Genomic DNA, 25,860 nt, shown 5'->3' on the forward strand with positions numbered 1-25,860 from the left:
ATCGTTCTGTCCTTAGGGCCGAAATTCTTAAGGTTCATATCCTAATTCCTCGTTTAAAAGGTCTTCAAAAAAATCCCGTCTCAGCTGGTGCGTCTGGGCCTCGTCCCCACACAGCTGCCGTTTCGGAGAATGAACGCCACGGGTTACACATTCACGACAGGGCAGGGCTGTTGGCACGCCACGCCACGGCTTCATCGCGAAGGTGCCACGGAGAGCCAAAACGCTCTCTTAGTCCTCTGCCTTCCGACTGCGTCAGCACATGAAGTTTCTGGATAACAGTCAAAGCTGGGTCCACGCAGTGGGGAATCGTCTGTAACGGTCTGGCCCAGCGTCGCCGGCGGATAGCGCTGTCACGTGCAGTGCTCTGTGGGGGGGAGAGGGATGCAATCAAAGGCACTGGGAACGAGTTTGTAAAAACAGCGCCCAAAAGTGCACGTGAAGAAACGCGCGGGCAGCAGAAGTGCGGGGGCTGCGGGGGTCCGGCGCGGCCCACGTGCGCGGGGCGGGCGCGGGGGAGGCGGGGGCGGGCGCGGGGGGCGCAGCCGGCCACCACGATGCCCCGCTGCCGTCCGTCTTCTCACATCTGCCGTAGATGGGCGAGGCTGCAAACTCGCCGGTCTGCATCTCATTTCACGCGTTCTTTCAGACACGAGGATGGCACGGGCCAGGGCAAGAGCTCCACATACAGACGGACGGCACGCTGTGCCTGCGCCCTGCCCCGAGCGGGGCGCTGCACGCCGCGGGCGAGGGCGCAGTGGGGACCTCCTGCGGCTCCTCACAGAACTCCGTGCTGTGCGGTGTCCACACCGCACGTGGTGCCGCTCGCTCGCGTCCAGACCCACACGTGATTTGGCCCATATTCATCCAAAGGCACCAAACCGATAATGCACTTCTGAACCGGACTCCATAGTGGGGTCCTGGGCACCCCTCGGCTGCGGTCTGACTGGACGGGAGGCGTCAGGGTCAGTCCCCGCCAGCCCCAGATGGGCGAGCTGACCCCCTCCGTGGCTGCCGTGCCTCTGCGAGGCGGTGAGGCCAGCTGCGTGCGCGACGCCACAGGGACACGGTGCGTTCAGGGCACTGCGGGGTGCTGCCGAGCGATGACTCCGGAGCCAGAGCGCCTGCCTGGGTCCCCTCCCTCCCTCGGCTGCTCCCTCTGTGACACGTGCTCGTGGTCGCGCAGAGCTGTGAGGATCAAACGAATCCACATACACACGTTTCCGAGAGCATTCACTGACACTGAGATCAATGAATCTCAGCCATTATTCCTATTATTATTTGGTTATTTTGTCTTAAACGCCCACAAAAGTAACATGGACGAGGACTGCAAGCTAATACTGCAGGATGAGAACCCCTCACTGTTTTCTAGTGAAAATGCTTGTGGGCACCTCCTGTCTCATGTTTTACTTAGTAAAGTTCAGTTGTCGTTACAAAAGTCACAGCTTCCTCCTCCTTCCCAAGGAAGTCACCCCGCCCTGTACCCCCCGCCACCTGTCCCAGCTCTCCAGGGCCCAGGCCTCCGCTCTCGGAGATGACAGCTTCACCCCGTCCTCTCCTCTCCGCTGGCCTACACGAGCCACAGCCTGTCCTACTCCTACATTTCCAGCTTCATTTTGTTCTCTATTATGCTTTTTTTTTTTTTTGGATATATTAATTGAAAAATTCCCAATATTTTTATTCCTGATAGAAACTTTAAAACAGTATGACAATTAGCAAAGAACATCCTATATGAAATTTAACCCAGAAAATTTCCTTGATTTTTAATTCAAAGCCTTCCACAAGACGTAATTTGTGGGCGATGGTGATGGCCGGTCACTATCGGTTTTTTTAATCTTTTCTTGTGCCTATTTTGTCTGTTTGTTTTTTAATGTTTCCTTTCATTGTTATCACATTACGGTCTTGTCATCAAATAACCTAACCAAGAAAGAAATGTACCAGGAAATAGTAGGAGTCTACATTCCCATCCCCCCACCTGGAGGAAATCTCTTTTTAAAAATTTAGTTTGGTTTTTTTACTATGCTTTTTAACCCATCTACCTCCAGAAAAGATCTGAGGGGACTTAAAAGACGTAAACAACTCATCAAGAATATAAGATCTTAGGGAAACGTTTAAGGAGAGAGAATTTTACAGGAAAAAAAATGGCGATGGGACTTAAACGCTTTACTCTCTTGCTCTCTGCTGCCCTTCACTTCCCTGCCCTTCACTTCCCGTTTCTCCTCCTCCGGCAGCTCTCCCGGACTGCCCTGCCCCACAGAGAAGCCCGCCCTCGCTACGACCCTGCCCGCCCTACAACCCCACCCGCCCAGTGTCACTCAGCTCGTGCAATGCGATGTACCAAGAGGATACACCAGGAGCTCATCATTTTTCAGCACAAGCTCCAGCCTTCCGTCCAGCCAGAAGCCTCCTGGCACACACGGCTCCTGCTCTGGGAGAGAGCAGCCGCGGCCCCCCGAGAAGGCAGGAGGGGGCAGCGCCCACCAGGAAGAGAATCCCCCGGTTTCCGCTGCAGGTTCAAGCTACTCAGAGTCAATAATGAAGGCGGGCCCCACTTACTGCTGAATATTCGAGATTTTAATTAGGAACTATTTTCCAAAGATAGAAATCTTTAAAGCATAAAAGATTTGCAGGACTAAGGCTGGACCGGTTTTCTAGTTTTGAGCTGTTTGTAACACATACACACGTAAATCCCTACCACGACACGTACGGGAACCAGCTTCACCCTAAGGACACCCATTATCACACGAGAGTGGTCGCTGTCTTTAAAGCAAGTGCAAGATGGCGTCCCTGGCACTGCTGCGAATCTGCCACATGGACGCCGCCAGTCACGTGGCCGTGAGCAGACACAGGGGCTGACAAGTGTGAACCCCGGAAGTGTGTTAATTCGTGGCAAAACGCTGGCGTCGCTGCCTGACGCTTTCCTGTAGCTGCGGAGACTCAGACACTGCACACACTGCGGGGAAAGGCGGGCGTCTTCTCTAGGGAGAACGTCCTCCTGGCGTGTCCGCGTCTGAAGATCACTGCGACTCACCTCTCTGACTCCCTCACACCTCCAGCCAAGGCCAGACACGAGCTGGGGGGCGGGGGGGTACAGATGGAGGTTTGAAAACAGATGAGCAGAGAGTGTCCTCATGCCGACCGGCCTGTGTGAGGGACATCAGACCTTCGAAGTCACGGAGGCCACACCGGCCGGCAGGCCCTCGGCCGCCGTAAGCAGCTTGAAAGAACACGCCTGCAGGGCAAAACCGTTGATCCCGCTGGCAGATTGGGATTTCAGAGGAAAGCGAGTGGGGGGCTTACGTCACGAGGGTGGCACATGCAGCCACAGGTCAAGTCTGGTGCCACCTGCTTCTGTATATAATGTTTCTGGGGACACAACCACGTCCATTCATTTAGATGCCTCTATGCCGTAGGACTACAAAAGCAGAGCTGAGTAGCTGCGACAGGGACCACATGACCCCAAGGACGAAAATATTTACTGACTCTACAAACCCAGCTTGCCAATTCTGTTTTCGATCATTGTCAAGAAACAGAAGTCCAAAGAGAGGCTACAACTTCGAGAACACAGAGTAAAGGGTACAAGGAGACCGAGCTCCAGACAAGAGCAGCACTTGTGATTTGCATGACAATGCGAAACGAATTTTAAAAGAGAGAAATAAATGCACCGTATGGTCAGGGGGTCCGTAGAGCAGCACCGGCGCGGCCCTCACCGTCAGCAGGGGACAGGCGAAGCATCCGACGCGCAGGAAGGGCCGGGGCGGAGCGGACGCCACGCCGGCAGGCGCTGTCTGTCATGGACGGGCGTGGGCTCCTGTCACTCTTGCATTCGCGCAAACCACGCGCTGCCGCCTCCCAGCACCACTGAAGGGCGGGGGTCCTCGCCCGGCTCCCGGCGGAGGTTATTAAATGCAGACTACCGGCCCTGCCCCCAGAGTTTCTGATTCTGCAGATTTGGGGTGGGGCCCGGATTTGGCTTTTCTAACAAGTTCCCAGGTGATGGTGTCACTGGTGACTAGGGGACCCCACTGAGAACACCGCTTAAGGGATTATCACTGGCACTAAATTAATCCCCCTCCTGAGACTTCCTCCTGGGCACACACTCACTCAGGTGGAAAGCAGCCCCCACGCTTTGCAGTCCTGAATTTGGGGCTCAGATTTGAAATGACTGGTTTTCCCTGTCCGTGGCGTCTTCACCCCTTGGCTATCTCTCTGGGTTTCGGTCACCTGTCCCTGGGGCCACCTCCAGAATCCTCACCATTGATATGTGTATAATATGTAATCTTATATTTTAAGTCAGGCCATCCCACACACACTCCGGTTTGGAAACAGTCTTTCTAACTCTTTCTTGTCCTACGGAATCAGACGGAAAAGTTAAAGATATCAAATAAAGTAGCCAAGAAACAAAAATAAGACTGCATGGCTGGCCTGACCCCATGAAACATACTGTTGGTATTATTTATAAAAGCTGTTGCGAACACTTAAGATGTTAGGACTATATAAGAAAAAATGTACAATGTGATTCTTTTTAAAAATATTCCCTGTTTCTAAAATCTTAATAAGAAGTAAAAATGTAAATTAAAACTCCCAACTATTACTTAACAATAAAAACATCCAAATCCAGCACATGTGCCCCACGCCTTGGGCACTGCAGAGGTTTTGGTCACATGACACTTAACCCGTGGAGGTCTGGGAGGGCCAGCCACGCAGGCAGCAACTGGCCTGGCCAGCAGGGCTTCCGAGAGGCAGAGCGGCCTTGCGCAGAGACCGCCCCGGCCACAGTTTTCTGCTCCCCTCCTTGCGAATGAAGAACCAGGGGATTTACAGATGGGCAAACTGAAACCAGACGCAAGCTTTCTCTGCACCCGTTTCTCCCCTCGGCTAAGCAGGGAGGCCAGTCCTAAGCACTCAGGGCCCCCCAGGTCTGAGGGTCGGCGTCTATGGCCACGGGCACGGCTCTACCGCCGCCCTCATGGACACTCTGTGGGCACCATGTCATGAAAGGTCCTGTGTGTGACATCCAACAGACACAGACTATAAAGACATGGTCTGCATATAACATCAGGTTACACGACGACAGATCCAGGATTTCTATCTATGAAATGTTAAAAATCAACATATAAACCCACTGAACTTGAATTTCTTCCCACATAATTGATTTATATTGCTGTTACATAGTTTTAGTTTTTAAGAAAACAAACTGCTCTGTTTAGATGCATTTGCAAAGTATGTTTCAAAAGATCGAACTTTTTGGAATTGATTAAAATGAAATCGTTACGGACTGAACCAAGGAAAACTAACATCATTTTTGACGCTCTGCTCCTGTTAAGAAGACACCACGTCCTTCATGTTTATTTTTTCTACTCAATTTATGTCAGAGCACTAATCAGATCTGAAGTCATGTTTGTTGACTGACTCTGTTTTGCAGACCAAGACATGGTAAAGTAATAGTTAGAGAATCAAAGGTTTGAGTCAAAGGAATTTCAAATCTTTACAAAAGGTTGAATCAGAAGGTCTTCACAATAATGGAAACAATTTATGGTTTTAAGAATCAGATTTAATCCCTTCTTCAGACTCAAGAGGCAAGTGAAAAACACCTGGAGGTTCTCCGAAGAGGCCCTCTCTTCGCGAGCGCAGAGCCAATCTTCCTGAGTGAGGCCAGCTTACTGCACGAGACCTTCGGGTCGGAAAACGAGCTACCAGAGGGAGAGCGCTCCCCCGCTCCATGTGGCCTTCCCTCTGCTGTTCACCTCGCACTGGCGTCTGCAGAGGGCCACCTCCCAGCCCTGCACACTGCTGAGGGCCTCCTGGGTCTGGAAGACCCAGCAGTTTCTGTCTCATCCACGAACAAATTCATGTGGAGATCATGAAAAGAAAATCCCAACCAACAAAAAGTCAGTCCTGAAGAGAAATATCACACGAATGTCAGGGGTCACTTCGCCGGTACGTCCAATATTCGAGAAATTACATAATCTCGTTACTTGATGGTTCACTGTAAAGCGTTCTTTCTACTCGAAAGATGAAGAATCAGGACCATGACCCAAAAGTGGAAATTAAGGCTTCTGAAAATCTTTAAATCTTTGAATCGATAGAAATAAAATCCATACTCTGACCAAGCACGAAGCGTACGGGAAGCACGGCCGGGAAGCACTGCTCACCTCGGACAGCAAGGACGGGGCTCCCCGGGCCAGGCAGGTTTGGGGCTCGTCCTGTTCATGCGCCATACCAGCTGCGAATGCCAGGTCGGTTCTTTAATGTTTCTGAACTCGTTTCTTTTATTTCTTTTATCAAACAAAGATGTTAATAACACTGTCCAGGGATATTATGAAGATAAAGTAGCCTAGCCTATGAGGAAGATCCTCTGGAAATAGCCAAGTGCTGTCATGTGACTTCTGCCCCAGCGCAGCTCCGCTCGAGTGGGAGGTGGTGGCAGAGCCACCCGAGGACCCGTCACCCACAGCTCGTCGAGAGCGCTGCCTTGTTCCTTCTCAGCAAGTCACCGTGCCCACCCTCTCTTTACTGTTTTCAAATCTACTTGACTAGCAGGAAGTACATTACAGAATAGTTTTTGTAACGAGAGCAATTAGGCTCACACCTGGCTCCTCCTAACCGATGGGCCTGGCCCATCACTGTCTAGCTCAGTGCCTCAGTGACCACGCCGAGACAGACATTCAAGAAACAACATTTCACACAATTTCAGAGATTCTTGAGTGAGATAGAGTTTGTGAGTGAAGCAATGAAATTTTAAAAGCGTATACACACTTCGGCATGTGCTACCACACGGCCGCTCTAGGAAGTACTGCTGCGTCTCAGTGAAGACGACAGGTTTCGTCTGACACCCATGACTTCTAACCAGACACCGAAGGCTGCGATCCTGACTTTCCATCGCATAGAGCCCAGGTCAGCCATGCTGCTAATTCTGAATGACCAATAACAGAGTCGCCACCTACTCCAGCCTAAGCACGCGCTCGCTCGCTCTCTCTCTCTCTCTCTCTCTCTCGGTGGAAGTGCTTCAGAATTTCCACCTTACACCTTTCTTTCAATCTTACAGAAGTTTAACTTGCTATAGAACTATTTTTCTCTACATTATACCCAGGCCCCGATCTATTTAAATTTCCTGAGAGATGCACTCTGGGCTTCCATCCTCATCCATCCGTATTTGCGATGGAAACAGTCTCCCATCTTGATGGCATGCACGCTGGCAGGGTACCTTCGTGACCAGAAACAAGACTGTCACCAGATCCTTCACTGATGAAGAGGAAAGATGATTCCTTCCATTTGTTGTGTCTCTTTCACTACCTTCGGGGACAAAGCTGCCGCCCTTTCCCTCGGGACGTTCTGCCAATTCTAACGAGCACTGCTCTCCGAGCCTTTCCTTCCAATCTGGTTACGACATCCTCCTCTAAGAGGTCAGCCTGTTATCCTGGATCTAATTTTGCTCCTCAGGTCCATACATTCGGGTTATTGGAAAACGTGAGCATTACGAAACGCCATCTCAGGAAACTGTGGCCATCAAATCAAAACAAAACTATTTCTAATGCACATAAACACATTTGCCTTTTGATATTTCCATTCATTTTTATTATAAATCTGATTATAGTCTTTTAGACAAATCAGAACTGACAAAGAAACATCATGAGCTACGAACACAACTATATCATCTTCCGATGCTACGTTTATGTATATATATGGAAGCAACGCCACCTGAACAGACCAAAGGGGATGATTCACGAGGGCCTGGACGAGCCCCGGCATCGGCCCCCCGTCCTGGTACCACATGAAGCAGAGCAGCGCCCTGCTGCGAAGTCCTCCGAACTGTGATGGGCGGGGCACGGGCCCAGGAGGAGCTTCAGACTTGGCCGACTTGGCAGACAACAGAATTAGGTGCACAAAGTATTTATGGCGGAAGCCAACTGAAAATAAATAAAGAAGAGAGTTGTAGATACCGGCACAAATCTATAAAGAAAAAATAGTGTCACGGAGGCCTGTAAAACTATTAAAGTTCTAAGGGGTGACTTGATTATGGTGAGACTGAAATAAAACCTACTTCTAGAAATTTATGCTAGATGTTATTATAATCTTTTCTGGAACCAGCGAGAAAAAACATTCTTTATTCTTTATAAGAATAAAAATAAATTCCAAAAAAATGCACATGGAAACAAATCGAACTGAGTTAAATTAAAGCACACTGTCCTGCAGCCCTTGTAAACTATCTTAGCCAACGTCTGTTCCCTTAGAGGACGATCCGAGGAACAACGTCACGTGACAAAACGCTCCCGTGCAGCAGAGGCCGCCCCCACTCAGGGCCGGCACCGGGTCGCCCTTCACTGCAGCTGCCGGAGGCTGCGCGCCGCGACCTTTTTTCACTGTCCCCCCCCCCACCCGCTGTTGAATTCCAACACCTAGAACAGTGTTTGGTACACAGTAGTCACTCAATTTTTTTTTTTTTTTTTTTTTTTGTGGATAGAAGGAAGGAAGGAAGGAAGGAAGGAAGGAAGGAAGGAAGGAAGGAAGGAAGGAAGGAAGGAAGGAAGGAAGGGACAAATAATCATCTTTATGGGAAAATAATGAATGAATGACTCCAGTAATTCATATATTTCCTACATCCTCTAATTTTCTGGAATTCTTTGTAAATTTTCTAAATTTGCTTTAATATCTTGCCAAACAAAACTTTTTCATTAGTAATTATGATAGCCGGAACTATAACATTTGATCTGATTCTTTGCTGCTGATCTTTTTCTAGCAAACCAAATGACCAAATAATTTCTCACTAAATCCAACTAAAAACACTTTTTTAATGCAGTCTTTTTCTTTACAGATTATGTTTCAGGCAGAGGTGTTTCTATTTTCAGTGAATTGAAAAGGATTTTATGTCTTACCTATGTGGCAGGCACAGATACACACATCATAGGTTAATAAATTATTTCCTCAACTGAGAAAAAAATAGCACAAAGTAAACAAAATTATTTTTTTTCAAAAGACAGAATGAAAAGCACAAAGACATTTCAATATAAAACACGCCAACACTAATAACTCGTAAATGAGAACTGCTGCTGCCTTGGGAGAGGGTAGTGGAATCTGATTCTTCCCTGGATGACCAAACGTAACTCCTTTTTGCAGTTAATTGACTGATTGCTGTTCCCATGCATAGTCTCTTTCGATGTTTAAGAAAATAGTACGTTCATTACACTTCAAAAATGAAAAAGAAGCAAAACCCCAGCGGCTTGAGGCTCCAGCCTGGAGCGCCCCCGTCTTCGTTCCAGACCTCACCCTGTCCCTCCCCAAGCCCCCAGGAAGAAGGAATAACACGCGCGCATGCAGACCCGATCCCAGGGCGTGCTGCAGGAGGAGGGGCCTCCCCCAGCGTGACACGGAGACGCAGCAGCTGTATGGTACATGTGGCTTTTACATGTGGGTGTGGGGGACGTTTCAGGACAGGCCCCACACGTTCAGACACCAAGCACCTCGCGGGGTGAGACGGAAGTCGCTGCCGGGGTTGGCGGCAGACTCCATGGGCACCCCCCACCTGTTCACACAGCCCAGGGCAGCCCGCCTCCCAGGACCCTGAGGGTGGCACGGGAGAGGCCCCTCCGCCCTTCAAATGACCCCTGACTCAGTCTTTTGTTTGCGATGCGCCCTTGCAGAGCTGCTGCCCACCCGACTTCCAGGAAGCTACACGTCAGGGGGCTGGTGCCGTGTGCCCGCTGCGTGTCAGGCAGGGACATGGGACTGGTGCCGCATGCCCGCTGCGTGTCGCGCAGGCAGCCAGGCACCGTGCATGCCATGTGAACTTGAACCCTTGCAACGTCTCCCACAGCCTTCCTTCAAAATTGGAAAAGCTGGGGTCTAGAAGGCGAACGTGGTTGGCCAGAGGCCCCTGGTTGTAGGCAGTCAGCCCAGAACGTGAACCCAGACCATGACTCCGAAGCTCAAGTTCATGGCCGTGGACACCGGGTTTACTCCTGGACTGCTAGGCCTGTGTGCTGGCTCCACGTCCTGGGCTTCAGACGCGCTGCAGCCTGACTGGCAAGGACTGGGCCCGTCTCTGGTAACGGGGCGTGGAGGCCCAGAGTCTGCCCCCTGCCCCGTCACGGCCCGCAGCCCTCATGCCCAGGGCGACGCCTTTTATACTCGACTCTATACGGCATCCTGTGACATCACATCCGATCCCTCCAACTCCACCTTCCCCGAAACCCGAGTGACCCCGAATCACGAATCGCCTAGGGGTGAAAGCCGAACAGTCAGGCCAGGGCTGGTGTGCGCATGGCCTTATCAGACTGTCCGCTGGGGGACGGAGCACGTTTCAGATCCTGACGACAGGGACCTGCGACCACGAAGGCTGTGGGGACCACATCCCCACAGGGACCAGCCACGTCTGGGCTGAGGACCACGCCTGCAGACACCATGTGAGATCGGGGGGCCTGAATGGCATGGTGCAGCAAGACTTGAATGTCCCTGAAAGGTCTGTGCTGCCGTGGAGTTCGGGTGGTCACAAACCCTCTGGAGGAGCTCGGCTGTCCTCGCTGAGGGCACAGAGAATCACACGCAGCACAACCGGTGTGCCCGAACCAGTTCTGCAAACTGCCGAAAGGCATTTCTGACATGCGAGATCCCAGAGCAAACGTTAAAGGGAGCACCGAACGCAGAAGGGGACGATAAGCGGAGGCGTGATCCCTGGAAGCCGGGGGACCTGGATTCGAGTCCTGCTCTACCGCGGAACAGCTAGGAAATCTCGGGCGACTAAAATTCGGTTTCCCTATTAGAAAAGGAAATGTCTTCTAGCTTTTAAAGTTGTCATTAGAGTTAAACAAGATCACGTAACTGACACAGTACACTGGTACAGAGGAAACTCGACATATTTATTACTTCGTGACACAGTGTCCTTGAGCTCAAAGAGGCATGTCTAGGGGCACTCAAGGCAGCGCCCAGTAAGAGCGAGTCACAGAGAGAGAGGCCGATGGCGAGGACGCAGAGGGGTCGCGTCCTGGAGGACGCCGGACAGCGCGGGTCAGCATCCGGAGCAGCTCCCTGACTCGGAGCGCGCTCGGCCGCCGCCGGCCGGGAGCACGTCAGTCAGCCGTCCAGCGAGTTTCCCCCCTGCACAGTCCCGCCCGTGGGCGTGGGCAGCAGTAAATTTAACGACCCTGACACGCGGGTCGCGGTTCACCATGCATAGAAAGCACCAGTGCGTTTAGCTTCGGACACTGGCGACGATGAAAAAGAAGGGAGGCCTGGGGGGGCGGGGGGCGGCGTCTGGTGAAGGAACGAAGTCAAAGCATGTGCGGCCTTAAGTCGAGGCGTGGGGCTGTGCGTCAAGCGACCCTAAGTGGGACTGGATGATGGGGCCCGCTCACATGGGCGACAGAAACACGGGACGCAGCTGCAGGCGTGCGAGCAGGTGCGGGAGTGAAGACGGCGTCACGTGCTGCGTGACCGGGGGCGCGGCCCAGCCCCGCACAGCCTCCCTCCGTCTCCGCGGTCGTCGTAAGAGCTTTACCTGCAGCGCCGCCCCTGGTCCCCGCGCAGCCATCCGCGGCAGGGCCGGCACTGCGCCTGCGCTGCGGCTCCACCCCGGGGTTCTCAGGCAGCCGCGTCACCTGACAAAGCTCACAGACTTAACACGAGGCCGAGCAAGGCTTCAAACTCGGATCAGCTTTCAATGTCTGTGCTTTTCCTGAAACACGACCCCAAACTGCCCATGGGAACAGTTCTCCCAGGTACACGGAAGCCAGTGGCGCCTGCATCGGGGGTTCTCGGTGGTTTCACATTGGGGCCTCAGTACACACACCAACCATACAGTAACCGCGGGCGCCTGAGGCCCCACGGCTCTGCCGAGTCACACCAGGGCCCGGTGCACCAAGTGGGGTGGGCGAGGGGCCAGAGCGCTGAAATGTGGCTCTGCCTGCGACATGCTCCCAGGCTGAGACCTGGAAGGGTATTCAGGGTGGAGCAGAGGGAGGGGCGTCGGGATTGGGGGCATGGCGGAGGAGGAGAAAGCAGCATGGAAAGGGTACCTGAAGGACAGGTAAGGCGGCGTCCTGCAGCCCTGGTGAAGGAGTCACGGGTGGGGCAGACTGAGCGAGGAGAGGCGTCCAAGGGAAGGTGTGCGGGGCTGCTGGGAGGACACTGGCTGCCCGGCACGGCCCAGGCCTGGCAGGTCGCTGTGTGAAAGGTAAAGTTGGGGGCGATGCCCGCCCGGCAGTCACAGAGCGGCAGCCCTCCCTGAACGCAGGTACACCTGTTAGGTGTTCTCACCTTGCAGTGTTAGTTAGTTATCTTCACAGGATGCCTGAGCACTGCCTGTCATTCCCATCATTTCCGATGGGGACTGAAACTCAGAGAGGTTACCTGCATTCCCAGGGCCTCCTAACAGGTAGAGAGCAGGCTGGGTTCAAACCCACAGGGATGACTTAAAGTGCCCGCTTTACACTGTTTTAGAAAAAAAAAATTTTAAAGCCATATGAGAAGCAGGTGGGACACTAGACCATATTGCAAAAAACAAGGGGACAGGTGACCGAGGATAAAATCTCCCCAGGTAGAACAGGATTTTATGCATGGCTGTGAGGGGACCGGGGCACCAGGAGGCAACAATGACCCTGTGGTCTGTGCCCAGCGGGCTGCAGAGGAAGGTGCCCGCCCCGAGCGTGAGCTCCACCCGGGGACAGACCCAGCGGGAAGAGGCTGAGTGCGACTGCGGCGTGCTGCTGAGCTGGAGCTATCCACGGGCATCTAAGTGGAAATATCCAGAAAGGGGTGAATCCAGGTGTCTGGCATTCTGTAAGCTGCAGATGGGGATGCGAACTCCAGCCGCAAGGATGAGAGTTGAAATCCCAGAAGGAACAGCACCCATAGGGCAAGTATCTAGGGACAGGTGTGCAGGCAATGCTGGGAGGATTCTGGGAAGATGGCCTAGGACAGGACCTTCAGAACAGCACCCTGCGCCCCAACACCCTGAAATTCTCTCCAAGCTTATGAACCCAGTACCTGGTCTGAATATGTGACTCGAAAATTCATTTAAAATTTAGTCTTCCAATTAATATTAATAAAGAGTGAGATTGGGGAACAGCAGATGGGAGTTCCAAAATGTGAAAAACAGATTTATAAAATATAGAGTTTAAAATGACGTCATTGTCCAATTTCCCCAAAAGCCATATCCGCTCGATTCATGATGCCTACTTTGTATGGAAGCATTTTATTTTCTGAACTCCAAATAACCAGTTTCTCTGTTATTCTTAACTGTGAATGAAAGGTAAGGATAAAAGTATTGGGGGAAAATCCAGCTCCGAAAAACGGAAGTTTAACTTCTGTACATTCTAGCATAAGGGGTCGCGAAGTGAGCGGGCTGATTCCCGTCGACTGGCCCATGAAGGTGACGGTTACCTACACCGCACAGGCCGTGGGAAAGAGAGGGCGTGGGGGAATGGGGCAGGAAACACCTCCGAAACACAGATTGTGTTATTCTTAGGTCCAATTTTCCACATGTAGACCGAAATTATTCATGAGTTTCTTATCTTGAAAAATAGCCAGAGGTATTTTAAAAACCGCTGTTTAACACTGACATTAAACATTTTAAAGTTTGGAAACTGTTATGGTGAATAACAAACCGACAAATGGAAACCAGTGGTGATTGAATTCAACTGAGACACCTACCAGGAAGCCCTCAGGAGGAGCCCTGTCCCCATGAATTACTGACAGAACACCCCCTCTTTGCACCCCGCTTCAGCCTGGAGGACACCCGTGCAGGCAGGTGGCGAGCGAGGCTGGCTCTCCTTCACACCTGAACGTCCCCTCTGCCCTGAAACCAGGCGTTATATGTTTAGGGAATTCACACTCACTCCATTATCAGCCTAAATAAATACGCTTAGGAAGCTCAATCTGTAGGGAAGAGGGGGAAGCACATGGCCGTTCACAAGGCAAATGGGAGTGACACTTCGGCACGGCCTCCCTTCCCCCACGCTAGGCGGTGTGCTTACACCGGGGCGAGACGGCACAACCCCCTAATTGTTTCAGCTTCATCAGCGAGGGCCGGGGGTCTAGGGCTCTGCTGTGTCCAGCAACGTGATCTCACCCAAGAGGTATTGTGCGGCGCTCACCCAACTTTATGCAGGTGAAAGAGGACATCAAAACAATACATCCAGTCCAATTTATTTTAGACCTTTTGTAAAATACAATAAAAAAAATGTCTGGCAAAGTGATCGTGCACACGAATGTCGCATAGATGCCAAGTGGCCATGGACATTTCTAAACTCACGTTCTCACCTCTGCACCTATCCAGATCCGGCTGGGGAACAAAGAGTCTGTGGCCCTGCCCCGGGAGGCAGGTCACACTCTGGGCGGCACTGCTGCTACTCCTCTCGGTCTCCTCCCTGTCCCACAAAGTGCAGAACCCACCTCTTAACAGTCGTGCAGATTACATGAAATCATGGCCGTGAGCGCTCTGGACTCTGGCAGGTTTCGGGTCACCGCCGCCACCAACCGTCTGTTTACCAGTCTCTCAGTTCTCACTAGGGTTGTCTGCAGCCGCTTTCACCTGCAAGCTGCAGTGGCGATCCCGGCAGGTCCACCTTTGCAGAGCCCAGCGAGACTGCATCCTACCTGTGCCCTGCAGTCCCCAGTAAACACTGATGCCGTTCGCCATAGTGCCAGTGGGTCCTTGCACCCTGGCCTGGCACTCAGAGCTCTTTAACATGCCGGCCCTACACACCTGTCACCTCTCTTCCCTTCTCTGTCCCCCGACACAAGTACCCCAGTACACGGAACACCACATGCGGCTCGCAGTCACCCAAGCCTGCCTCTGCCTGCGGGACCGCCTGCCACATGGCGGGCAGGAGCTCAGCCGGGCCACCGGCACGAGTTCGGCCCCGACTGCCAGCCAGAGCGCTGTCCTGCCGCCGCCGAGCACATGTTCCCTCATCGGCTCCTCCGAAGGCACCACGACCTTCAATCAGGTATTAGAAATCACATCCACATGTGTGAGGAGTCAGTGTGAGAGCGTGTGCCCACGCGCGCAGACGCAGGAGGCCGAAGCTTCTCGTATGTGCTGCACCCCATTTCTGACAGGTGTGTAGGGCCGGCATGTTAAAGAGCTCTGAGTTATCAGCATGGTGCCTTATATACTCACAGATGACTGGGTGTTCCCTTCGAAAAGATATTATTGAGTCCCTACCATATGCCAGATACAGAGATGGAATGAAGAGAAAGGGAAAGGGAAGACCTGTCATTTAATCATAGCTCAGTGACACTGAGGTCACACCAAAAAGGCGACAAACAAGCAGATAAAAAAATCCCAGCCAGTCCCCCTCCCTGGTACTCAATGCGGGCAGACACTCCTTAAGTCTAGTGACAGAGGGCTCTTGCTGCAAAGCAGGCAATGAGGACGCTACCGCTCGGCCTCGGGGTGCCCTGCAGCCCTGCGGGGCCCCCGACTGGACGCCGCGCCTGCCGGGCCAGCACAGAGGCTGCAGAGACAGCACTGGGCGTGCTACACAGCTCCGCGTGGCGCGTTAGCAACGACTGCGCAATGCGTGATTGAACTGCACGCTTAAAGCCTGTATGATTTTATTAACTAATGTCAACCCAATATGTTTAATTTTTTAAAAAACAACTGTTTTAAAATTAGCTGAAGCTTAGCCCGCTTCTTACTCCTTTCCTTCCCGGTCGTCTAGTCGGTCGCATTGTGCCAGAACCCACGACGTCCTTTCCGACACCAAGACGGCCACGGCTCCCCAACCCCCATGAGATGGAGCCGGAGACGCCGGCGGGCAGTGGTGCTTACAGACCTCTGTCTGCACGTGCACGCGCGCGCGTGTGTGTGTGAGCGCGTGTGCGTGCGAGTGCCTGCTGCTTCCAGACCACTGGGTCTCGCCTCTAGGTAAACAGCGCCCAGCTCCGCTGGACCCCGCGCCATCGGCTCCGCCTCCTCACAGCCGCCGTTGCCGCAGGTGCCTCTGGGCTCCCGGGCCACCTGAGCCCTCTGTGGCTGTGCCAGCATCTCCGGTGCCCCGTGCCTCTCTCCACTGTGCTCATTCTTCTCCCTTCCCCGGCCGCACAGGTCCACGGCCCCGGCTGAATCTCGTCCGCACCAGCCAGTTTCCCGCATCCCCGGCCTCAGCTGTCGCCTTTGATCACCCCTCCTGCCCGCAGTGAAGCTCCAGCGCCTGCTCGGGGGCCTGCCAGGCCAGCAGCCTCCCGCGCTCGCTGTCGCTGACCTCCGCCCCCACCCCCCCGCCAGCTGTCTTCTCTTGCCTCAAAGCTCTCTCTTCCGTTCTCCTCCTCTTCGCTGATGACCAATGAACACCTGGGTCCCCTGAGAACCCAGCACCTATGGCTGCCTTCCTTGAGGACACTGCAAATGCACACTCTACGCGTCCCTCTGCGGCCGCCACTCCGCTCGCGGGCCTGGTTCCAAAGCTGGCTCCCGTTCGAGGAAACGGCTCACGGGTCGCCCCGCGCCCCGCAGCGCCCGTTTCCCCGTCTCCGCTGCGCCCGCCCGTCTCCATGCTCGCAGGCTGCTGCTACTCCCCTTGGAAAGAAAACAGCAGAAACGAACCTCGCCGGAGCCTGTATCCGTCCCCAACTGTGCCCCGATGACCTGCCTCCTTCACCACAGAACTCCTACGGGGTTGCTAGTGCTCACAGTCCCCATCCCTCCCGCCAGGCAGCCTCGTCCCCAGGACCACCACGGTGGTCACGGCTAGCAGGAACTGGACGTGACCCAATCGTGGACAATTCTCAGTGCTGTCTGCTCAGTCACCTGCAGGGGTCAACAGACTCTCCTCATCCTGATCTGGCCTCACCACCACTCCTCATGGCACCCACACGGTCCCTTCGCTGGGGACTTCTGTGCCTCGCAGTCCCCGGGCTCACTGTGCCTTGAAGCTCAGTCTTCGGACCACGGATCTCCACTGGGAGCCCACTCTTTGGGCTTCCCGCCATCTGCACCTTGACAACTCCAAATTTCCATGTCTAGGACGGTGTTTCCCCCGAACCACCTGCCTATCGGGCTGTGTGCCGCATTCCCCATGGTGCCCACAGCCATGTGGACCCCTGGCTCCCCGTCAATCCCGCTCCGGCGGCCTCTCCCCTCCGCTGAGGCCACACCTCTGGAGTCACCCTGCCACCCCTCCCTTTCTCACAGCCCATCGGCCCTCCATTCCAAGTGTCCCCAGCCGCATCTCCCGTCCCCACCCCTGCCAGCGCTGTGCCAGTCAGCACCGTCTCTGGCTTATGTTACTGCAACAGCCTCCACACTCACCTCTCCTTTCTGCCTGCTGCCAGAGTGATCCTGCCGCAATGCCAAGCCCGTTAGATCACCTCGGCCCCGAACGGTCTAGTGCTTTCCACTGCACTCACGATGGAAGCTAAAGCCCTCACTCTTGCCAGGTCCCCACCCCACTGGTCTGCGCCCACGCTGCTGTCCACCCTCCCAGCCCCGCCCCAGCCTCCTCCCCGCCATCGGGGTCGGCACACGGGATGCAGCGCAGCCTGACCGGCGGCCACGGCACTGCTGGGTCCGACACGCTCCGGCCCACGCCTTCCGGCCCCTGCCCGAGTCTCCCAGCGCCCGAACCCGCCGGACCGGCCTCCACACGCACATGGCCCTCGCCCGCCCCACCGACTCCTCTGCCCTCTGCCCAGCTACAGCGCTCACCGCCGACCACGTCTGCGTGTCGTGCCCTCCCGAACCGCGCACACAAAGATGCACGCTCCTGAACTGCAGCGGCTGCGTTTCATCCTCTGCCCTGGTCTTCGAGTTCGTGTGATCATTCTTCTCTTTCCAGCAAAGGAACTAATGAGTAATATAGAACGATAACATGCGGACATCGAGGAAGAGCGAAACGCTGAATGAAAGGGGAAGGCGGCGCGGGGGAGTCACGTGGGACGCAGAACAGGCGAAGACGACGGCCGACAGCGCCCCGCCGGGGGACGCGCGGGCTGGGCCGGGCCGGGCCGCCGCGGGGCCTCTGCCCATCGCGCCGCGTTCCTACAGGACTGGGGGCTGCGTCATTTTGCAGAAAGACCAAATGTTTCATCTGGAAAGGCGTCCGCCCCACTACGCGGCCCTAAGGCTCAGTCCCTTCCCAGCACATGAGACCCAGACCCATGTCCGGAGGAGGCGGGACGCCACCGGGCTCACAGCAGATGTGGCAGTGTGTGACCGTCCCCAGCGAGGCCCACAGCGTTCTGAAGAGCCACGTGGGAGGGCACCGCCCGCCACAAACTCCCGTCTGCCGCGAGTCTGACAGGACACTAAGGAGAGAATCGAGTTTTAACAAGAAAACACACGGGGAAAGACAGAATCGCTTAGTGCTCTGTAACTGAGCGGGTGAGGGAGTTACGGAAAAGTGTCGCTTCTCATCTGCCGACAACAGTATCAATCAGTCTGGGTCAAAAGTAGTATCCCTGTTCTTTTTGGTATTTTAAACCTTTTGCCTCTCCCCTTAAAATAAAAAACACGATAGAGAGACTCCGGGACGCTGACCGAGTGATGCGGAGCGCGCGCAGAGAACGGGCGGCGGCGCCATCAGGCACGGCCGTGGGCGGGGCCGGGAGGGCGGGAGGGAAACGCGACGTGCCCGACGTCACCACTGAATCACAATGCGAACTGCATTTTCTTCCAAAAAATTTAGGAGAATTGGGCAAAGGAATATTTTTAATCACTCTTAAAATGTAAAGACTCTTAGCTTTTATTTTTGGTAATCCCAAATTCTGAGATTTAAGCTTGCTTTTTTCTAAAGTAACTTCTGAGCCTAAGGACAAGAGTTTGAGAAAGAAAGCGCAGTGCGATGAAAGCATGTTTCTAAACCGCGCGGTAAACATGAACCCTGGCAGAGAACTGCGGTCTCGGGCATCTTAGCGGTGCGGCGCCGTGTGTGCTTTCAGCAGCCTCCTCCCTGCCAGCGCATACCCACAGGAGTCCTGAAGCAACCACGACGGCACACGGAGGGAAGACAAGTCTATCTCTACATGCGACCCCCACAGACTAAGTCCTTAGGCAGACTCAAGCCAGAGCCCTCGACTGGGCCGGGGGTCGCTCCACCAGCCCCGCCGCACCTGCAGGGCTGTGACGCCTGCTCTGTGCTCTGAGGGGGCCGCCACGAGGGAAGCAGGCCGTCACACACGGCAGAGTTCAATATTGTCCCAGGAATGTAAAAAAGTGCTTTGAAGAAACCACAGGCGGCAAATGCACCGGCACAGGGCAGGCGACAGGGTTGGGAGAGCACTGGAGGGGGTGTCGCCATGAGTGCACGCTGAGCCTGGCCTTGAAGGGCGACCGGGTTCCACTGGGCACACGTGTTTGGGAAGGGAATTTAAAGGAGGTACCATGTAAGCGAGTGTTCGTGTCTGTGTGGTGTGTGAGTGACTGTGCATTGTTGGGTGGTGTCTATGCACGTGTACGTGTGTGTGTGTGTCTGCTGTGTGTGTGTGTGTCTGCTGTGTGTGTGTGTTACAGAGCAGAGATATGGAAATGAACTGAGTTTGAGAATATCAAGTAGATGGAACCATTTTACACAGAAACCCATTGAAGGTGTCGGCTGAACCCAAACAGAATAAGGGAGATTTCTTCCAGCCCCATGGCCTTCTGTGGCTTCTGTACAGTGAGCCACTTGGTTATAGGGCGCTGGTTTCCTACCTGTGCGATGCTCCAAGCACCGAGACGCCCCACTAGGGACTCCATCCAGCTACTCTGGATGAGAACAGCCCAGCCCGCAGGGGCCCAGCGGTCTCCGAGGCCACACAGCCACGAGGCACGGCTCGGACACCTAGACCGGTGTGCCCCGTGCTGCTCTAGGCTGGCATCCCGGAAGCACAGACGCTGCTCTGGGAGCTCTTCCCGCAAATACTCCCCGCTCACACACTCAGCGTCCTTCTCTGCTGCCCATTCCAAACCCGAGTCCTTCACACAGTCGCCAACTCTCAGCCTGTCCCCCACGTGGACCCTCCACGCAGAAGCAGCACGTTCTCCATCCTCTCACGCTTCCTTCCTCCCGGTCTCTCGCCACCCTCCCACGCCCGGGACGATCCCTACTTGTTCTTCAGGACCTTCTCGAATGACGCCTATCCCCATCCTCTCCTACGGTCTCACCCTCTACCTGACGGCTCTGCCCCACGGTGGTTTCTGCTCTCCGGTGTGTTTCACTCGTTTGTGTGTTTGCTAGTGGCATGTGAGAGCCTGAGGACTCGTGTCTGGGGTTCCATGTGCAGCAGTGTGCAACACACTGCAGGCGTGCAGGGTCTGTGTGCTGAAGACAGACGAAATGTTTCAGGCTGCCTTTAAGGGTAATAACCACTTCCGTTCATTAAGGTCATTTATAATTGAAGTTTGGAAAACCTCACCGCTGTGCCCATGAGCCACAAAGAGCATGATCTTGAAGCGGTGTCTGGACTCTGCCGCATCCACACGTGACTCTCAGAGCCCAGACCCACAGCCTCCAGGACGCGGCCTTTCAGCGCTAACCGCATCCACTAGGAATAGGCTGGCCTGAGAACTAAGCAATCCAGTACCACTACGGTTTAGTTGAGATGCAGGTTATTGGTAACTAACTGAGGTTTCTCTGTTCCTCCTGGCAGGATGATTTAACTTTTTAGAATATGGAGCAGTGTTTTAAAATATTACGAGTGCGTCCACTAATTTAAAAAGTCCTTTTGCAACTATGCAGGGAAGCGACTTCTCGGATCTGAGGGCGGGGACTGGAGGACGGAGAGGGTGGAGGGGCCCACGGCAGTGGTGTCCGTGGTCGCTCCGCTTTACATCCCCCTGGGCATCTTGACGTCCTCCTCTTCTAAATGCTCCTGACGCTTCTAAATGCCAGGGGACTTGGGCAATGACAGGGTGGGCCACCGAGCCACAGAGGAGTTTGGGAAGGTGCCATTTCACACAACCACGCACTCGTCTTTACTGACAGCTCACTGGATCTCGTCCTCTCTACAGAGGTATGCGAAGAATGCTATTTATATTTCACATTTTGCCTTTTTTTTAACCTCTTCTTCATGACTATTTCCTTCCTCTATATCAGATGCCTAAGCCTATTTATTCCATCCCCTGCGAAGAAGCCCTCCTAGCTCTGCCGTCAGAATGAACGCCCGTCCCCTGAGATCGCCCAGCGCTTGTCGATGGTGCCAAGCGCTCGCCGCTCCTGTTTGCCTTCTCTCCCTGCCGAATCCCGATCGGCTTTCCTGAATGCCTGGTCTCTGCTCACCTCTTTATCCTTCCTCACCAGGCACAGCGACCTGCACAACATGGCTGCTCAAAGATAAACCTCGTGGACACCGCTTCAGTCACCTTCTACACACTGAACTGATAACTGGAGTCCCACGGGTTGCACAGGTGATCCCAAATTGGAGGGAAGATAAAAACATACTTCACATAGAGAAAAGATGGCAAGAACAGAGAAAATAATGAATATCCACTGTTCTATATACTTTCATGTTTCTAAAATATTCATTTTATCAGTAAAAGTGAGTTCTTTAGAAAATGCAATTGTCCAAATTCCCAGTACTGATTCCTTTTTTTGAACAGCTATGTATTAGGATTTGGATAATGTGAAAAAGAGAACATTATACTATTAATTATGCAATTGTAATGTTACTACCTTCCAAGTGTTATGTAAGGGTAGACTATACATGGCTATTTGACAATCGCATTTATAGAAAAAAAGCAGTTATATACCCTTTGCAACAGAGAGAGAGATTGAGAGAGAGAGAGAGACTGATCGAATACCCAAGATCCTGTCAGTATTGTGGCTAATCTGTATAATCTATTCAGCTATACTGTTCTGAAGAAAAATAAAATAAAATATATTCGTAGCAAGTCTTTTCTATTATTTATTATTTATGCCTATAGAACCTGGTCGTCCTAGGTGGTCTCCCATCTAACTACTAACCAGGTCCAACCCTGCTTAGCTTCTGAGATCAGATGGGATCAGGCTTGTTCAGGGTGGCATGGCCATAGACCATAGACTGTGGCTCCACTGAGACATGAATCCAGAACCTTCTACATGTAGAACAGACGTACTAGCCACTACACTATGGAACCACATCCTGCAGCAAGTTTTAATAGCCCATTTTATGTCTTTTCTTTAAATGCCTTTAGAAATACATTCACTGTTACAAGTCACAAAAAGTCACTAATTATTAAATCAATTCATTTTAAAATAGAAAAGATAACTATTAATTCCAAAATGCTTTTTATATACAAAATTAAGGGCTTTTTCGATATAGCAACTGCTGATATAAGGAATTCCAGGAGGAAAATGAATGCCAGAACCCCACCCCGACAGTTAGAGCGACATGACCCCGCGCAGGGGCTCTGCTCCCTACGAGGCACTCGTGCTGGTTCACGTGTAGCTCACTCCATCGCCACAAGGGTCCTATGGAGTCCAATGCGTTTCACAGATGAGGAAACTAAGTCATGGAGAGGAAATTTACGCCCAGTTTTCAGAGGTAAGAGGCTGGGTTTATTCTCGCCAGTCTGGTACTAGAGGATGCCTCGACAGTTACTCTTAGGAACCTTCCCATTCATTACGACATTTTAACATGGAAAACTTTAAACAAATACAAAAGTAGACAGAAGAGTGTAATAAATTCCATTTACCCATCAATCAATTAAAACAATGTAATTTGGCCAACTTAATTTCCTCTCTACTGCCATCCAGTAACTACTTCTACGGTACTTTGAAGGCAAGTCCAGAAATTACATAATTTTATCTAGAAATCTTTCAGTATATATCTCTAAAATATAAGAACTTTATCATGCTAAATGAAATAAGTCAGACAGAAAAAAGTGAGAATCATTCGATTTCACTCACATGTGGGTTATAAAACTGAAAGCAACAAACAAGACAAACGAAAATCAGACACAGACAACAGTTTAGTGGTTAGCGAAGGAAAGGGAGGTGGGGGGCTGACAGGCTAAAGGGGGTCAAATATATGGTGACTGGTGACAGAAGGAGATTTGACATTGGCAGGTAAATATGTAATGTAATATACATAAGGAGTGTTATGAAACTGTACGTTTGAAACCTATATAATTTTATTAACCAATGCCATCCCAGTGAAGTTAACAAAGATAAAATGAAAACAGCAAAAAAACTTTAGAGATCTGACACTATTTAAATAACTAAAATTAGCAACAGTTCTTTAATGCCATGTAGATAAATAGGTTAAACAGTTGATGCTTTAAACTCTAACGTATGAGGTCCCAACCTTTAGTCGGATGCAATGCTTTGATTTTTTTTTTTTCTGGCTGTGTTCTAATACCTGCATTTCATGTAAAGAGGAACACTTAAGAATGTGGGGGAATTTAAGGGATAAAGTGCCACCTTGAGGCAGAGAGCCAGGTTGTGCAGAACGAAGACATCCGCCACCTAGGACCTTAATAAAGCTGGTGGACATCTCTCCCATTCTTATTCTAATGCCATCACATGTCCCCTTGGCCTGCTCTTGTCACCATGACTCCCTGCCCAGCCTTGGGAAGCATGGGGCTGTGCCCACCATTCATTAGCGCACGAAGTTCCCCAGAGGCCATCTCTGTGTTCCCTCCCCCTCAAATCCCCTGCATCAATGTGACTTAAGGGTCAGCTGGAGGACACAGCTCTGGATCATCGCAGCTGCCACCTTTGACCCCAGCCGCTCAGAAATGATTGTTAAGATAAAGGAAGCTATCTCCAGAGTGAGCCTATGTTTTCAGATCTCTCTAGCCATTTAATATTTCTTAGCATCTTAACAGTTGTGACACTGTTGGCCCCACTATGGGTTTCTGGTTAGGTACAGATGACAAAACTTCCTTCGCTCTATGGCTGAGCTGTGATAAGGGGTAATAGTATTTACTTTCCCTGTATTTCATGATGAGTCTCGAATGAAACTTTAGACTCAAATGAGTCTAAAGTATAGAGGAAAATAATGCCTCTTCCATATTAAAACTCACATTATTAACATGATTAAGCCACTCAACATAAAAGCAGAGAGAAAGAGGTGATGGAAGAGGAGGAAGGGAGAAGAACAAAGGGAGACAGAAGAGAGGGAGGAAGAAAGGAGGGAGAGAAGGAAGTAAGGAAGAAAAGTGGGAAAGATGGCTGGAGGCAGGGAGAGAGGGAGGGAGAGAGAAAGGAAATGAGGCGACTCCTCGCACCCCCACTGGCCCCTTGATCCGTGCCGAGTCGCTTCCCATCATCTAATTGAACCTCAGAGTTTATCTGCTGCTTAGTTCTGCGCTGAGCGAAGCCTTTATTGTATTTCCCTTTCGCGGACCTGTGTCTATGCGGGTTTGTTATTTATGCCCTCAAGCTGGCAGACATTGGGCCCTCTGTGCTGATATTTTCTTTCACTTCTTTTAATCAGAGAATATAAACTATTAGCAGTTTACAGGCGACAGCCATTGTTAATAGGCTGTACATACAATCTTTACCTATTAAGAAGCAGAGACCAGCACATAGCATATAAAGTCAAGATGGGGACAAGGGCCAAGGAAACAAAACCTTCGATGTAGTAAAATATGATGGAATTTGAAAAAGACAAAAGTAGTAGTAAAAATAAGTATGAGGAATGAGAAAAAATAAGAAATAATAAATCATTCACAAAACTTTAAAAGACAATATTCATGAACTAAACATAGGGGTAAACTAAAATAGAAAGTATTAATTTTTCTAAGATGAAACAGAAATTAGCCCTTAGTAACAAGTAACTAGAACAGTTTCTGACCATAGCAGATTTTTAAACTATATCCCTTGAATTGGACTGAGCTGCACTGATCTCATTCTAAGTCTCTCCAGAGGCCAAAATCAGGAACAATATATAACGTAAAACCATAATTTCACATTAAAAATATTATGAATGAAGTTTCAACCATTAACACACACCAATAATGGAGTGGGCTACCTGCTGGAGAGCAGGCTATGCCTTTCTGGAAATGCTCAAGAAGTCAGGACGAAGTGCCTCCCCAGGCTGGGGATGCGGGGCAGAATGTTTGTGCAGGGCACGCTGTGGCTCCGTGCGATGAACACGACACACTCTCTCTCTCGGTTGTGGATCTTGAAATACTCAGGGTTTAGGTATCAAGCATAATCCTGGTCACTGCATTGATGGCTAGTGATGAGATTATATTTTTAAAGCCAGCTTGTAACAGTACCTTCCATACTATATGTCTGGCATGCTCTTACTACACGGTAAATTCCTCAAAAGCATGGGCCGTGTACTATTCACTTATATATCAACGGTGTCTAGCTTATTGTCTTACATGCAGTAGGTATTTCACACGCTGAATTAACCTCTGAACAAGAGAATGAAAGATTTGGAGTTCAGCTCTTGAGAATTCAGAATACACAGTGAAATAAACCTGTAGTCTTTTAAACTTTATACTATGAGATTACTTTTTCTTAAAGTCAAATCCATAAAAGTTGCATTTGGGATGGCAGACCACTCAAACACTAATGGCTGGCTAAGTTTAGAGTCACAGAGGACATGCAGTCATGTGACAAGACTTAAGAATGGAGGATCATTTTGAAAGCATTAACGCTTTCAAAGGCTTAAAAGGTACATATCCTTTGACCCAGCTTCTATACTATGAATTTATGGTACAGAAATAATTAACAGTGTAAAAAGTTTTAGATAAAAGCCTGGTCATTAAAATCTTTTTATAAAGCAAAATTTTAAAAAGACAACTGATAAAATTACAGTAGAGGACTAGTTAGATATATTTTACAATAGACATAAACTAGAATACTACATATTATGAAAAATGATGTTATGGAAATACATCTGTTGCTATAGAAAAATATGTGTGATATATAAAGTAAAATGGGAGTAAGAAACAAACATACAGTATACTCCATCTTAATTTAAAATCATATGGCCAAAGAAAACAACTGT

General features: G+C 51.3%; 1 protein-coding gene and 1 pseudogene across 9 annotated transcripts in view; both read right to left on the reverse strand.

Moving 5' to 3' along the window:
* MYT1L (myelin transcription factor 1 like) overlaps positions 1-25,860 on the reverse strand; it is a 293,631-nt gene that overhangs the window by 228,631 nt on the left and 39,140 nt on the right. The window lies entirely within an intron of this gene.
* On the reverse strand, positions 21,830-21,948 carry LOC118605907 (annotated as a pseudogene).

This window comes from Rousettus aegyptiacus, unplaced genomic scaffold, assembly GCF_014176215.1.
Source record: "Rousettus aegyptiacus isolate mRouAeg1 unplaced genomic scaffold, mRouAeg1.p scaffold_m13_p_7, whole genome shotgun sequence".
NCBI classification, from domain to species: Eukaryota; Metazoa; Chordata; class Mammalia; order Chiroptera; family Pteropodidae; genus Rousettus; species Rousettus aegyptiacus.